The sequence below is a fragment of the Orbicella faveolata genome, unplaced genomic scaffold, assembly GCF_042242905.1.
Source record: "Orbicella faveolata isolate gen_17 unplaced genomic scaffold, um_ofav_v1 contig_25, whole genome shotgun sequence".
In the NCBI taxonomy this organism is placed as follows: domain Eukaryota; kingdom Metazoa; phylum Cnidaria; class Anthozoa; order Scleractinia; family Merulinidae; genus Orbicella; species Orbicella faveolata.
In genome coordinates, this window is record NW_028301553.1 from 9069592 (window position 1) to 9082904 (window position 13313).

At 37.5% G+C, this 13313-nt stretch overlaps 1 long non-coding RNA gene across 2 annotated transcripts; it reads left to right on the forward strand.

Moving 5' to 3' along the window:
* The first annotated feature begins 7043 nt into the window (after positions 1-7043).
* Positions 7044-12197, forward strand: LOC149108839 (uncharacterized). Of its 2 annotated transcripts, none has more exons than XR_016208603.1 (2): positions 7044-7393; positions 10262-12197. It is a non-coding gene; the product is annotated as an uncharacterized LOC149108839 (long non-coding RNA). The 2 variants fall into 2 exon arrangements; XR_016208604.1 differs by lacking the exon at positions 7044-7393 and adding an exon at positions 7404-9577.
* Positions 12198-13313: the final 1116 nt, after the last annotated feature.

Sequence of the window (13313 nt, forward strand, 5' to 3'; positions counted from 1 at the left end):
TGTGTAGAAAACAATTTGAAAACTATGAACAAAGGTCGTCGAAAAAAAAAAGAGAAATATTGAAGAAGATCAATTTTCATTCAATCATTCCGGGATTGTTATGACTCCAACATAGAAATAAAAAGCGTAAGTCATTTTAAAACTCAGCTGCCGTTGTGCATGAGCTTGCGTTCACACCAAAAACAAGTTTGAAACCACGGGAAAAAAGACGTTACGGACAGACAGCATTCTCGTTCCCAGAACCTTCATTTCTTTTGGTCACGTGGTCGGCGAAACGGAGGGCTCTGGTCGCAGCAATTACCGGATGTCCGTAAATCACGAACATCCAGTAACGCATGCGTAATTTTTGCCTGCATATCTGCTCATGCTCAGAAACTAATCCTGAGGGAGGGGAGAGAGGCATAGAGTGTTCTCACAGATCGGACTTCGAAGAAGCGTTGCATGGGTTTTCACTTCGCTCAAGTTAGGTAATTTAGTGTTAAAAAGACAACAGAAAGCCCTCTCGAATCCCGTTGCTTCAAATACGATTGTAAACTTGTCTAATATTTTACCAACGGGTTTCGTTGAGCATTTTGGTGGTGGACCGTTCAGAAAAAGTCAGGGATCTTGTTGTTCGCTCTCTTCATATTCGATGAAATGGAGAAGTTTAAAGAGCGAGGTGCAGTAGTTAAAGCTCTCAAGCAAAGTAATCAGGATACTACATGTATAACGTCTATCGATAGCACGATAAAATTTGTTTATGGACACACGGAAGTGTTTATGGAAATCAGCCGTGGAAATTGCATCACTTACCCGAGAGGATTTTAATATAAGCCTGGTAAGTACTATTTACTTCCTGGTTATTTACATAGGTTTGTAAGGAACAGCAGAATAAAAACCTGTTAAACTCAGGAGAAGTTTGTTGTATTGGCGTTTTGCTCATCTTTCCTTGCAAGGAATGCAAGAAAGGTGCTCTCTTAGCTTTCATATGCTCTTTCCTGTCCCCCATTTTCGAACTTTATAATAACGGGTCTTACACAATCAACAGATCATTAACCTGTCAAATTTAAAAATCAATCAATCAACTTTTATTGTGTACTATTCACAGAATTAATTTACATCAGTATTATAAAATAAACATGACAAGAGAAATATATGTTGCATATGGCTATGAAAATAATAAAAAAAAATATGTGCGTGGTAACCAGGGTAGCCATTTGCTTTCGAACTGGTTACCACCATGATAAGGTAAATGCGGAGAACAAAAATAAAAGTCCTATGCCAGTTGTCGTAGAGTGGCTCTATATGTGTGCTAGGGGCTTCGATAATGACGCTGCAGTAATTTTAATTTAGCTTATTTGGAACCGTCTTATGATGATTTTTGTACATTCATTCTTGAGAAGAGCCTGCTCACTTAGGCTTCTGTAATTGGAGACATTACAAAACTAGATGGACGGCTATTCCCACAATCTTGTCCGGCTCCACAAGATTCTCTCTCTGCTTTTGTTGATATAATTTCTTTTGGTTTATTTTATACCTTTCGACCAGCTTATATAAAGCTTCATCTTTTGGGTGCTTTCATTGGAAATACTTCAATTTTGGCCTTAACAGCTTGTGAGACAGCTTGCTATGAGAAAGAAATGGAGCCTAGGTGTACAACATGTTACCTCTGTGAAGGCCAACCTAAACAGGGAAAATACATTCTCTAAAGTTTTACTCCCCAAAGGGGCAACAGGCCTAGGGAGAGTAGGACTTTACTAAAATTCATTATTATTAATGTTATGAAGGTCTTTATTTGCAATATAACTCAAAGAAAAGTTACTTTCTTAAAACTTTTTCAAAAGCAACTTGCAAACCTTCTGGTGAGTTCTAATTTGTTACTTCGAACATCAACATTGCAAGCAGTAGTTTGGGTCTGGTAAAGGTCTAGTAAATCTCTGGTATGGTACTTCTTTTGCATGAGTGTTATAATTTACAATTGGCATTGGTAGGAAATAATGCAATGTCATTGTTCGTTTACAATTCCTGTTTCATCCAGGTAAAAAGGCTCATCATCAGCTTGTTATACAACCATGTACAACAGCACATCTTGAATGCATGCTAAGCTGGTTTTAAGTCAATGGTAGTATATTCCAAGTACCTTCAATACACATGAATGTATACAATAATGAGATGAGGAGTGAAAATGGGTGCTGTCCGGGAGTGTGGACAGCGGTCTATTCATGCGCATGAAGGTGGGAGGAGGGTTCGTTCGCAAGCAAGTAATGTCGTAGGAGAAAATGTGCCCAAAGGAGGGAAACATGTCAATATATACAGCGCAGAGGATTGTGGGACATCTATTGTTATTATAATGTTCATTTATTATTTTCGGTACTTAGAATAGTTGCTGCATGGCGCAATAATGGCTTCTCTGACCTGTATGGTACTTTATTATAGCACGGTATACCATGAAGAATCATTAAGATTTAGTAGTGTTTGCCGATTAACAATGACCAATAATCCTAGTCATGTTCATAAAATGGAGAGATTTAATCATTAAGGTTCACGATAAACTGCGAGCTAGCTCACTTGCAGCCTGCGCGCAGCGGTGTTTACCGCAAATGACACAAATGACGGCTTCTTTTTCACATTTTCGCTTCATTTCTCAGTGTTTTAACGCTTACGTTTAATCAATACCTATATACATAACACTAAATTAAAGAACCCTAGGCTTAAAAGACTTAAAAAAACCTTTAAAATGAAGGTGACTTCAGTAGAAACATTGGCCGAGATTTGCACACAGCATGACAGCAAACGTGGCGAAAATCCAGATCTCATGGTACTGGCAATAGTCAATAGTATGATGACTATATGGTACTGCTTTGTAATACAGTCTGTGACGTGTGCCTAAAACCGGTGTATTAACAGGAAAGTCCGAAAATATTTGAATTTTGCTTCGTCAACAAAATACGTCGAAAAACGAAGGTGTCTGACGAAATATCAAGAAATTGTGTGGCTCTCGCGCGAAAGGCAAGTCAATTGACGTAGATCTCTTATTGGAATTTTGCCCTTCTCAAATTTCACGGTTTTACTGTACTTTAAGAAATTATTATTACGCTACAGGAAAACCAATTTTTGGTAGATGGAATGTCCAGAGATTAATAAGCCACATAAGATCACGTAACCGTTTTTGCTGTACAGTGTAGATAATTCTTAACTCTTGTATAGATGGGAACAGAACGTATATAGAAGTGGTCAGAAGCAATCTCGGATCGCTTAAGGTTACAGTATACCTTCGGGTAGGCAATTTTCTTCAAATTTGGATTTTTGGGTCAAAATAGTGGTCGAAGAATAATCTCTAATTTCTGAACAAAAATTTTGAAAAAGGCTAAATATTGGCGGAGAAATGGCGGTTTTACGTTTTCACCGGAAGTAAAAGTTTACCTCTTGATTGACAGCTCTATGGCGCGTATGCAATCAACCGAGACGATTTTCGCGGGAATTACCTATATGGATGTCACGAATTGACTACTCAGTTGATCAGCATTGTTGTTCTGACTACCCAGCATTTTTGGTATTAGGCGTGTCTCTATTAAGTTATAAGTAAACATAGACCACGTTTAAACCATGGACCAGTTCGAAAGAGCGAAAACAGCGAAGAACGAATGAAAATACATCAATGAATCAAATATTCGTGGTAAGAGAAAAGAAAGGTTCTGTAAAAATTTCGGAACTTGACAGCAATAACAGGGATGCTGAGTCCGATATCGACGAATCGTCGGACTCATTGAGACCATTTGAAATATTATCCATGCACAGTTGCCCACACACAGTTGCTCTCTGCGCTTTCTTTTGTTTTTTCCTTCGCTCAGCCACTCTAGCGTTCGTATCCTTTTTAGTCTTCCCCATTTTGCCAGACCAGCTTCAAGAAAAACCGAGCTACAGAAAAATTATCTCTCTGCCTTCGGTTCCTTGAGCGCATTGCTAAACACAAGAGTTTTTTAGAAATTCGCGCGTAAATTTCACCAGGAGGTTAACGGTAGTAAACTTTCCGTGCACTGATTGGCTTAGTTATCTGAGAACCCAGTTGAAGGCGTTTGTGGGCGGAGTTTGTTTGCGAAGCAGAAAATTTTTCTTAGCGCTGTTTTCTCGAATAAATTTTTTTCACTTGAAGCAGACACTTTAAAGAGTTATAACTCAAAGGGATTTTGTTCAATTGCTCTTAAATTTGGACAGTGGCTAGTTTAACATATAAACTACAAAAGCCTGTCTGGGAATTGTTAATTTCGAGATACTTTTTCTTCGAGAGCGATTTTTGTACGATCACTCCGCATTTTTTTAATCCTATTTCGAAAATGTTCTGTAACTTTTTACTGCAATTGAATATGCCAAAACGCAGACACGTTTTTTAAGCGCTTTGGGCCCTGAAACCAAGGAAAAAATTGGCGAAAAACGAAATTCGCTTTGACTTGTAGCTTTCGAAAGGTGATTCGGGCGGTCGCATTTAGTGGTCGTGAAAAATTCGACAATTCATTTTTTTTCAAAATTCTTGGTATAGTTTGATAGCCAGCTCCATAAGCTTTAATTTGATATGGGGTTTAGGTACCTACAGCTTAAACTGCACGCGCTACATCGCTTGCGCGCGAGACACCCCTGAAGGTACACTGTAACCTTAACAAGGATAACTTTGCCAGATTCTGATGAACTTATCCTTGTTAAGTCACTATTACCATGTAAAACGCAAATAGAATTGAATTTGGAGGTAATTAAAAAACAGTTTTAACTGAAATAATATTTACCATAACTAAGGAATTCATGAACAGGTAAATTTAACAAATGTTATGCGAGGCCAAGCCTAACAGGTCTGTTTTCTCCTTTGCCGTAAAGTGACGTTTGCTGGATATACCGTCATCGTCGTTATCAGTCATCAATCTCTACCACAATAAAAAGCATAAAACTGTCAAACCGTCTTTTTCAATTGCTTTAGGATCATTTTATGGAGGAGAGAAGAGATAGGTAGAGAAGTGATCACAAGTGAGTCTTAAAGGAGAGGCGGACAATCACAAATGAATTAATCCTAAAACTGGTATCCTTTATTTTATCCCACAAACTTGTTATGTCAATTATCCTAGTTATCGTTTCTCGGGAGTAACACACCCTTGAATCTCTCTATTCTCTATACCTTTTATGACTTTTTTTTTCCGCCAGGAAAACATGTGTTGGTGTCTTCCGGCTCAGGTAGGGAGAGTGAAACGGAACACAACGCCAGAAAACGCTTTCACTCCGACTCCAAGGCTACTAAGCCTACACTGGAAAAGTTGAAAATTTACATGGACATGTCAATTTTAATTTACAGCATGTAAATCTTGATTTACATTCTTTGTAAATTACAATTTACATGTTAGGGTTTTGTAAAATAAATTTACAGGAAATTTACAGCTTTTAGTACAGCATGTAAATGTTCTGTAAATAGTGATTTACATTGTCTTTGTCGACAATGATCATTTGAAGAACAAGTAAAAACCTGTAAAATATTTTACGCACTTTTACAGTATCTGCCTTTGTAAAAAAACATGTAAATTGCTTTGCTAAACCACGTAAGAAACGTGTAAATAATTCAAGCGAATGCTGTAAAAAGTCTGGAAATGTTATGTTTGCAACCCTGTAAAAACCATGTAAATGAAAAAAGGGGGCCTGTAAGAAACATGTAAAAACCATGTAAATGAAAAAGGGGGCCTGTAAGAAACATGTAAAAACCACGTAAATGAAAAAGGGGGGCCTGTAAGAAATATTTAAAAACCATGTAAATGAAAAAAGGGGGCCTGTAAGAAACAATTAAAAACCATGTCAATGAAAACAGGGGGCCTGTAAGAAACATGTAAAAACAATGTAAATGAAAGAAAGGGAGCCTGTAAGAAACATGGAAAAACCATGTAAATGGAAAACCTAGAAGTTGCACGGGTGCGGTGGGGGGCTGTAAATAGCCTGTTAAGAACATGTAAATTAAAAAGGGGAACCTTGCAAAGGCTGTGAAAACAATTTAAATGAGATAATGGGGGCTTTTCGAAAAACTGTAAAGACCACGTTAATGTAAAATGGAGACTCTTAGAAAAAAAAAGATCTAAATTTAAGAGAAGGCCTGCCTAAACCCTGCAAAAACCATGTAATGAAAAAGTGGGTTATTTAATATAACTCTGGTGTAACGGTTCAACCAACGGAGACTGTTCAAATGATGTAAATTCCAAGTTACCGACAGGTTGGCTATCCTCTTGTAAACGGTTGGTTGGATTTTGCAAAGAAATAAACGAAAAGTTACCCCGGCCAGGTTAAACTTGGGGGGACGGGGGGGGGGGGGGGGAGAGAGGAAGGGTTGTTTCGGGTAACCGAGAACATATAAATGGAACCTTTTAAAGGCGCGTAAAGTTAAAATGTAACACCGCCCTAAAGCTCCGTAAACCTACGGTGAAGCCTCCATTAAGGTGCCTTTTACGTTGAAGCATTTGAACTTCTCTAAAGTCCAAGTGTGTGCTATAGTGTGCTTTAAATTGAAGTTGGGTTAGAAGGTATGCACCAAACTAAATCGCTGCACTGATCGACACCGCACTAAGCTGTCTTCTTGTGAACTTTCCGCGCATCCACAACGACAAAATAAAACTAGAATTGTTACTGCACATGCAGGCGTCCCAAGCTTACGTCTCTAGAAAAGAGAAAATTTAATTCTCGGACACGTACGTATTTATTCATGACGGACCATGAAAGCGTCACGTGTTGTGTGAGTTCAAGACGGAAAGAGCCCTGGTGACCGAGTTTGAACTGACGCGAGTTAGGTTAGGCAGGGAACCATAAGGGACACGGCCGGCCCAACGACCGTTTTTTCTCGAATGCTTTGAAACGTTGTTTTAGGCTATCTGGTGTACTTTCAAAGTTCTGTAGGTTAATTTTAGGTTGCGCAAAAAAAAAAAAAAAAATTGTCTGTTCGGTTATTCTAGAGGAGCTTGAGCATCTCGTACTTATTAGGGCTTTTTTGTCCATTTCCCGAAAACGTTAGGACTTATCGCCTTTCCGAAAATGATAGCTGACTTTTTTTCGCAGCCCAAAATGACATTTTGTTTTGTTTTTGTTTTTTTTGGTGATTTCTACCGTTCTGTGCTTTCATTGCCGTCACTGTTATCCCAGTCCCTTTATAAGAGCATACCAGCCTTGTGAGTGCCCGATCTCCAACAAACAGGAATCAGCGGTCTTCATGTTAGGTACCAGGTCCTCTCGGTTCTCCCGCCATGTTTGGCAGTTCGTGGGAACTTGCATCGAACTCGGGCTCTGTTTTAGCGGGCCAAAATCCACTCTACCTTCGCTTCGTCACCGTGCACGGTTTCAAGGCAAAGGTTTCCGTTGCCCAGAAGCTGAAGATAGCGATTACAGGCAACAACAACATCAGGTAAGCAAGTTTTGCATAAATTGAACGAGTAGAGTAAAGTAACGTCAAGATACGTATACATTTCGTTTTGCCTTTGGTTGTGAATGTGTCATTATCAAGGAGAAGTTACATTGCTTGTGGAATCGACTTTGCCGATGTTTACCTGCCGTGCATAAAGAGCTTTATTATCTGTTATTATCTGTTTTCGATAACCGAGTAAGAGCATGCTACATTTGTTATTGGCTTATATGCACCTTATGATTCCTTCTGATGCATTCTCTTGTAAGGTTATGTTGCCCTCTGATGTGAATGCTAGTAAGCTAAAATGTAATGTGCCATCTTCAGCAGAAAAATTTCTCTTATGCTAGTGTAAGTATTCTGAAGTTACTCAAGTGTCTACAGTTGTACCTACATGCAAGTTACAATATGCTACACAACTGTACATGGACATTGCACCCACTGGTGCTGATAGTAAGTTAAATGTTGTGAAATTTTCTTTCACAAAAAAAACACTACGATACTTTATAAAGAGGTATACATGTACCTCAAACTGTCATGAAAACTACACAGGACTTGAAAAAAAAAAAGGAAGAGTAACTTGCCCAGGCAGGAAAATCTACTTGTCTTGGACGACACAGTATAGTCAATCGATTATTTCATAACAATCAATAGGAATTAGTCAATGATATCAGAAATCAATAAAAGGATTCATCATGAGTAATTGATTGTGATCAAATTTTCAATAAGCATTATCAATTTTGCTGATACTAGCTTATCTTTTAAGCAACATTTAATAAGAAAGAAATGAACAAAAGATATAAAGTGAAATATGAAATCATGAATACAATTGCATAAAAACATAACATTGTATCTTGTAAACAGAATATTCTGCTGGCATACATGTATCGGGGACTATGTTTTGGGGGTCTTTCGTAGTGCCTTTGAAATCTACATAAAAAAGTTACAATCAAACATTGTGTTGAGGGACACAATTTTTCTACAGTGTATGTGAACTAACAAAGACAGGCCAACTTTCAATTGATTCTCTACTGACTGATAAATTTGGTAAAATCAAATCAATAACTTGAAACTTCTCTAGCATGTGAGTATGAATTTCTTTCAATTGATTGATAGCACTGATAACACTTACATTAATTTCAATTTACAGTATTGATTTATATCAATTTATGGATCATTTCAAGTGATTACCTTACCCTGGGATGACCAGACAGCACTTTAGAGCCCTGTTACAGCTGTACATTTTACTTGTACGAAATTGGGCTCTTACCAAATACATGTAGGTTTCATGTGTCATGCATCTGTTCATTCATCTGTAGCAATCTGCAGGAAAAAAAATTGTAAGTCACTTGCCCAGTGAGCCAGTCAATTTCAGTTTTCACTTGCCCCCATTTAAATCTTAGTTGCCAGTGTGGTGGCTAGTAAGGAAATCAGAGGACAAATGCGAATGAAGTACGTTCGGATTCCTAACTAATTCTTGCTTTCAACCTAATAATTAACTAATCTTTAGGTCTTAAGTTTTGAAATGGAATGACTGGAAATGATCATTTATCAAGCTGGCATTTTTAGTCAGACTTACAAGACTACTGAGGCTACATTGTAATTTAACTTGCCACCGGGCCACTGAACTTCTATTTTCACTTGCCCAAGAGCAAAATTTACTTGGCTGAGGGAATCAGACCTGGGTTTTTCCTGCCCTGAGTAGATCACAGATAACACCAAAATGTGGTAAAAACAAAAAATATTCACATTTCCATTACCAGAGTGTGTCGCAGAATCTGTGAATTTTTCAGGCGCATGTCACTGATGTTCGTACCACATTTTGATGTCTTTTGTGATCTATTACCGAACAGATGCGCGACAACATAGAATCTATCTGCTTCGTAATACATAACAAGGAAACAAAAACGAACATTTATGACATCAGCTGTACCTTTGTCCACCAATAAAGCATAAGTGCGCGTAAGAAACAATCAAATTGTGCCTGCAAATAACTTGACTTATTATTTAAACATTGTTTGATAGGAGTTTGATTTATTGTGCATGAATATTACAATGTAGAAGATAGTGAACATTGAATATTTACTGCCACACATTTTGAGTTTAGTTCTTCTACATCCTCTCACATTCAGTGCCTTCCAATCAGAGATGCAAAGTTTTTGTCACACAGTAGCTACAGATGTAGATGTAAGATCTGTTTGATTGATGAATATTCAGGGCTCAAAATAATGGCCGGTCAACTGGCAATGTCTGGCCAGAATGGTGACTTGACTGGCCAAAAACTTCACTCGCCGGTCATGTTGACCAGTCATGTCATGTTGAGATGGTCACGTTGTTCATTCTTGAATAAACAATCAAATCCCCAACTGTAAAATGTGAGAGTTTTTAATCTCTTTTTTATTATGACCTCTAATGAAAACATACACCAATGCATACATGTATCTGTTCGAACGGCTAAAGACCATTCGCTTGCTGTTTGTCATGCGTTCAAGATCGATAGGAATGCCATTCGAGTGACTGGGGTTAAATCCGTTCGGAAAAATATTAAGCCAATTTTTAAACGGTCTAGCAGTGACTGGAACAAACAAACTATATTTGTGGGTTTAATTTGGCTCACATTGCATGTACTTGATTTTTTCGTAAATATCCTGACCGGTCAGAAAGGAGACGTGACCGAGCTAAAATTATTTTGGTCAGTCAACATGACCGGCTACAGTCCGATTTCAAAGGTCACAGTATAAATTGGAATGATAAGAAACAAAATAATAACTCCAGTGTAAAATTCACTGATTGATATCATACATAGAATTTGCTGATTCATACACAGACATAACTTATCTTATTTAACGAAATGTTTTATGTTACTTGTAGGATGAAGTAAAATTGAGAGTGGTCAATACATGCATACTCCTTGGCATTGATGCTTGATCAGGAAAAAATCAGCCACTGAGAAGTCTACAGTACTTATGACTCTATAAGGGGTCCAAGGCCCATTTCTTGATGGCCCTGGAAACTTTTTGGGCCCACAAAGCCATCTTTAATTTAGCTGTGTCTAAAAACTAAGAGCTGTATATGCCTGAAACTTCTTGTGTGAAGGAAACCTCTGTTCATATTGAGAATACACGATTAAAACAGCTCTGTAAGCGTAAGATTTCAGATTTTGGTGTGGCTTTCTGGGTGCGAAAACTTTTTGGGACCTTCGAGAAATGGGCGCCTGGTGCATTACAGTCTAACATGGTGACCTTCAACACTTTGATATGCTCTGGCAGCTTTCTGGCATAAATTCAACCACTTTAAACATTATTTTTTAATGCTTTGAAGTATCACCTACACTGTACCTGTCTTAGTGAATTAGCATCAAATTTAAATATCGTAGATTGCTAGGTTGATAATTATTGTTCAATACAGCAGTTATAAGATTTCATCATAAAAAGAAAAGGCTATGTTTACATACATGAAGTACCAGAACAATAATTTATTAACTTATGATGTGTTATGGGAACTATGGTACTAGATAGGCCTTTCAATTTCAACAGGCCCCTGTGAATTTTTTTTTTTACAGTACAGTTTTTTTTATCACAAAAAGAAAAAGTAAAATTTTGAATATTGTTTACAGTGAATGTTTTGTCAGGGGTCCAAAATGTTCGTACTGTTTGGATTCCGTACAGTTTTGGAAAAAGAAGGAAACTGTGACATTGTAAACATAGCCTAAAAGATGTCAGAAGCCTTGTTTTATGTTATGCAATGTAGTATTCCTTTGGCATGAATGTTTTTATGATGAATTTAAAATGTCAATCTCTATCTTGTGGTAAATGTTTTTTCTCCCTATTTTCTGTATTTCAACAGAACAATTCACTCTGAAAAAAAAATTGATCAATACTTCACACTTACATTGCAGTAATTTTCATAATAAGGTAAAGGTAAAGTCTGCATACGAGCCATGTGGCCCAACAGGCTGGAGCTTATCCCGCTTTCTGTAGCAGGAAGCGACTAGGACTATTTCTACTCCCCCTGGATGAGATGCTAGTCCATTGCAGGGTTACCCCACCATTAAATTCGCTGGTACCCACTTATACACCTGGGTGGAGAGGCACTGAGAGTAAAGTGTGTTGCCCAACAACACAACAGAATGTACCCGCCTAGGGCTTGAACCCGGATCGTTCGATCAGGAGTTGAGCGCACTACATGTAACTATGAGGCCATCATGCCTCCCCCATTTTTCATAATAATTATTAAGGCTAATTTAATCCTACATTAATTACTTAGTAAGAAAAAACAGTTTATTCATTCATTTTATGACAAAGGTATTATCATTATGTTACATTTGACTTTGTGGATTTAATCTATATTTAAGACAGGTATCCATTTGCAAACAATTATAATTTAGTAATACACCTAATTTGCAAAATTTTTACTAGTTGTAGCTGACAACAGTATAGTTCTTAATCATTTTATTTATGAATTAAATAGAGCTGAATATGACATGGTTTTGCACAATCTTAGTAGTCTTCTTGAAAAGTGCTTGAATTCGGTTAAAGGAGCTCAGTCGTGGTATTTTAGAATATTTCGGCCATGCACAAAATTACATTTAACTCGTCTTGTTATGGATAGATAGAAAAGAAAACATGTTTTATTTGTTGCAATGTATACATTGTAAACCTTAGTCATGGCATATAAAAACTATTTGAATTTTACTGAGTTTGTTCTGATTGCAATAAATTTCTGATTCTGTATAAATTTGCATATTTTCTACTATTATAATTAAGGTCAACAGATTTGATTACAATAAAACAGTACATTCCATGCATTTTTCTTCAAGTTATTATTTACAAGTCATTTATCGTACAGGGTTTCTGCCTCCCTTTTTCGATTTCCATGTTATTTACAGGCTCCCTTTTTTCCATTTCCAGGTTATTTACAGGCTCCCTTTTTCAATTTACAGGTTATTTGCAGGCTCCCTTTTTCAATTTACAGGTTATTTACAGGCTCCCCTTTTCAATTTACATGTTATTTACAGGCTCCCTTTTTCGATTTCCATGTTATTTACAGGCTCCCTTTTCCCATTTACATGCTATTTATAGGCTCCCTTTTTCGATTTACATGTTATTTACGGGCTCCCTTTTTAGTGCAGAGTGCACTATTGGGATGGTTATGGGGGTTGCCTGCCGCTAAGGAACTAAGGCACTATGGCCCTATGGCCCTATGGCGCTAAGGTGTAAACTTTAATGTTTGTTTAATTAATTAATTTCAATTAATTAATTAGTCTAGAGGCAAGGAAGTAGTGGGAGTAGGGTGGGAAAGGTACATGTGTACTCTACGTAAAACACATTCCATCGCCGTCGCTTAACTTTGAACATCGCAAAGCTATATATTTGTTTCAGGTAACCCCTTGCTCTCCTTGTGGCACCATTCTCCTTAGAACAAAACTAATTTGCCCTAAACGCATGCGTAGATTAGTTAGGGTTCGTGGCCTATATATTAGGTGAAGGATACATTGCATACGGAATCACGCACAAATGTTGAGTGGTTTTCCTTATGGTAGAGCTCAACATGTAAGACGCATGCGTTCTAGCATTGTTAGTGTTATACACTATCTTTACACGCAGTATTTTATATATCGTGTCATGTGACCAAGGACGGCAGTTATTTTTCAGGTAGCGCCAATTGTCCCTTTTTATTGCAAAAGTGAAACGTTACTGTGGCTGCGTAGCTTTTAGAATTACAAACAGGTCGGTTCAACAAATATCATCTGCTGTTTTCAATCTACAATAGTGTGCTTGTCAGGGTTCAAATATATTGCTTCTCCTTAGCGACTTGTTTATTTCTTGCCTTAATTGTGTCTGTAAGAGAGACCAAAAAGTTCTCAAGTTAGTGGCTTTAATACTCCGCAAATTGTAAATTTGTAACAAAAGAAACCAGGAAA